Source organism: Rhipicephalus sanguineus, chromosome 2 (assembly GCF_013339695.2).
Source record: "Rhipicephalus sanguineus isolate Rsan-2018 chromosome 2, BIME_Rsan_1.4, whole genome shotgun sequence".
Taxonomy (NCBI): Eukaryota; Metazoa; Arthropoda; class Arachnida; order Ixodida; family Ixodidae; genus Rhipicephalus; species Rhipicephalus sanguineus.
In genome coordinates, this window is record NC_051177.1 from 192,604,160 (window position 1) to 192,607,790 (window position 3,631).

Below are 3,631 nucleotides of genomic sequence, written 5' to 3' on the forward strand. Positions count from 1 at the left end.
TCGCCAGAGAAGATGAGACAAAATTCACCAGCATCACCTTCGCACCTATATGTATCGCTGCAATCTTCAGCGGAACCACTAGATTCACTGTCAGACAGATTGCTAGCGACGCCGCAGCTTTCTGCACGATCACTTGCACTTCCACTTTGGTCGCTTGTATCGTTGTCAGAAGCTTCACGGGGCGAGTCACTCACGCCGGTATTTGCACTTGCGGCAGCACAGTTGACAAGAGACGACTACCTGTGCGAAGGTGGCTTGGTGCACTGGCGGTTATCCTGGTACCTCGAAGATGTAGTACGTGATAATAAATAAGCCGCCTCCGGCTCCAAATAACGTTTCCTCCGCTCTGCAGTTTCAGACGTGCCGCCATCAAGACGGATAGCGCCTAAGTGCCTTTTATCACTGCACCATATCCGAAAAATGAAAAACCAAGTCAGGACTCGACTGATTCAATTTGACTGAGACCGCGACTAAAAGAACAACAATGTTTGCTTGTTTGTTTTCTTGCTTTTTCCCTCTATGGCGATGGCGATCCTACTGTCCCATATAGACGGTGTATTTTATTAACTACTCATACAGTATAAGAAAGCAAAAAAAAAAGCGAGAAAAAAATTTTAACATCGGAAAAATTGAACAACAAATTACACAGGCACGCAAACGCGTATTTGGTTTGGAGTGTGAATGAAACGTACTTACCGCTGGTGTCATGCCAAAAGCATAAACTTGCGCAAAGAGCTCATACTTTTGTGATTACTTTTATTCCCGCGCGGATTCTGTGAATTTTTCCTCCGTAATGGGATTTGTGAGGATTTTAGAAATGTCCAAATGGTGCAAATTAGGATTTCTAGGCGCAAACTCACTTCCCACCCCATCAGCATCGTCACCGCCATCAGCTTTAACACGTGTGTTTCGCCGCTGGGCCTTCCGCCGCCGGGCCCAACGTTTCTTTCTCTGCGGTCTACGGCAAGCGAAGTTTGACAGCGCAGTTATATCACCACGTGTAAAACCTGCACAATGTACGCTTATGTGCGCTTCAAGGACGACGGCGTGAAGGTTGTCTGCATCAAAGACTTCGACAACAAACAATGGTACAGTGTACGCTGGGATGACGAAAACAGCGGATATTTCAGAGCCCAGATTATGAAGTTGTTTGGTGAGTATGCTTTTGTTGTTCATTGTTTGATGGTGCAATTTCAGGGACAATCGATATATGCACATCGCGTGTACCTGTTTTCAGTAACCAAAGAGGAGGCTGATGCTTCCGCGGAAAGCTCGAGCTAGAGATCTTCCTGCCCCCAAATGCCTATGGACAGCAGTTTAGAAGGCGACACCGAAGCGAGTGGGGAATCCTACACAAAGGTGAATCTTGCAAATGTTTGTTTAGCACTACTCAATTACTTAAGGCTGGACAGCGCTTTTTGGCGACGCCGATTTGCTGATGGCCTGCATGGTCGGATGACTTGTGCCTCACGTGTACCGATCTATGGGCCGCCGAACATTCTTTAACAGTGTTCTCAGTGTCCTCGTTCCCGTGAAATGAGAAGGCTTACAGCAAAGCTGCTGCATAGCCCCAAGCAACTGTACTGTGTAGTCCTAAGTCCGCTGAGTAGAAAATCGGGAGGAGCTCGCATATCATTACAGGATCATCAAAAATTAAATCCTGTTTTTGTCATTCCTTTGTTTGTTTGTTTTGCCTACTTGAAAGCATGAATGGTTTCCCTACTTTAGCTATTTCATGACCATCTACAAGTGAGTCTGTTTACTGACGCACATGCACCAGTTTGCATGCAGGTACAGTCAGTGTAGAGACAAGTAGCCAGCCAGACCGAAGGTATCTACTGCATTTCAGATATTCAATAACTACACATGCAACATCTCTATATGCGGCCAAATTTGTTGGCGCTGGCATACATAGCCAACAGAAGAATTGCACTGAGTTGGCACCATAGTTCTTGCAAAGTTTAAGGCTGTAGCCGAGGCCAACTTGAGTTGCTGTCAGCTGTTCAACCAGTAGACAAGTGCAACGTACCATATCTGTGCATGCATACATACATTTCTGTGGTTTCTAGTTTTCACCAAATTATTATTTTTTTGCTTCTGCCTGTACCAGCACAAAAGACAAGAACAAGTGCCAAAATCTCGTGTGAAGGATACCAAGGCACAGTTTAGGAAAAAACAGCTGGACCTTTTGTTTCCTCCTGAAGCATGAAAGGGAGGAGATTGTCTTCGGCAAGAAGTTGTGAGGCTGCGCAAGATCTTCAAAGCAGGTTTGTGATACAATTGTTATCATGTTGGACGCCTCATTGAGATCATCCACTTTGCATGCACTTTCGATTTCTCTTTTGATAATTACTCTGTTGCCTTTTACCGTGCCCAGTAATGTAAGTTGTTTATCTGTTCTTCTATTATGTGACCTGCACAGCATGCAGTAGCATGTCACATTTTGTTATAAATGATGAAAACACTCATAGTTATTTGTTAGTGCATTTTCAAATATCTGCTGCTTTATTTCGTTTACGTTTAATCTAATTTTTTTTCTCCATATTTTACTATGCATGATCCTCGGCATCCTCAATTATATGTCAAGTTCCCAAACCTGAAAGCTGACATAGCACGCCCTCTGAAACCTGAAGCTGAGCAGCAACAGTGCCCTTTATAGGGCACTGTTGCTGCTGCTAAAATTAAACATTGACAGCTGCGCAGTCTCATCTTCTTTAATTTAAGCTGGGGGAAAGAAGCAGAATAAAATTCCACTGGTGTTAAATTTTTTGCTGTTGTCTGATCTGATGTCAGCAAATGAGAAATTGTAGCATGTGTCAGCCATGTTGTTAATGGATGAAGCTCTGCCTCTGTAGTTTTTATTGCGACAGATGGTTGCCTGTTACTGTAGCTATTTGAATATTAGTTTCCGATTTAGTGTCGTATTTGTTTCATGTTTTCTGGAATAACACATCTCGAGCTAGTTCGTTGAACATAACAAGGCAAAAACGGCGCGCACATGACGTGGACGGACAGAAGGAACACAGTGCCTGTGTTCTGTGTTTGTGAGCTTAAAAAAGTGATTTACTTATGTGTTTGGTTCTAGATTTCTTCAGCCACTCCTCGTCCAGAAGTATCCATTTAAGGAGGTTGACCTCGCGGTAAAAATTGCGGACATCGTGAAGGTACCGACGCCACCAACTCAGCAGCTAACACCACCACCTCAGCAGCCAAATGAGGAAGGTTAACTGTAGAGGGCTCACCTCACTTGACGATTTAAATAAAGTGTGTTTGTGTTTGACAACTGCCTTTGTGTCATATGCAGTGACATGCATGCCGCTGCCGCATGCTACGAGCAAAGCCTGCTCGCTGCCTGTGCAGGCACCTATTGATCTAATAGAGGATATTAGTTTATGCCTATAAGCCTAATACAGGCTATTAGTATATGCCTATAAGCCTAATACGGACTATTAGGTTATGCCTATGAGCCTAATACAGGCTATTAGTTTATGCCTATGAGCCTAATACAGGCTATTAGTTTATGCCTATGAGCCTAATACTGGCTATTAGTTCATGCCTATGAGCCTAATACAGGCTATTAGTTTATGCCTATGAGCCTAATACAGGCTATTAGTTCATGCCTATGAGCCTA

The 3,631-nt window shown here is 43.8% G+C and overlaps 1 long non-coding RNA gene across 2 annotated transcripts; it reads left to right on the forward strand.

Annotated features, from left to right (window-relative positions):
- The first annotated feature begins 920 nt into the window (after positions 1–920).
- Positions 921–3,287, forward strand: LOC119381421 (uncharacterized). 2 transcript variants are annotated; one of them, XR_007415294.1, is made up of 4 exons: positions 921–1,153; positions 1,238–1,359; positions 2,111–2,267; positions 3,086–3,287. It is a non-coding gene; the product is annotated as an uncharacterized LOC119381421 (long non-coding RNA). The 2 variants fall into 2 exon arrangements; XR_005181438.2 differs by having other exon boundaries at positions 921–1,359.
- Positions 3,288–3,631: the final 344 nt, after the last annotated feature.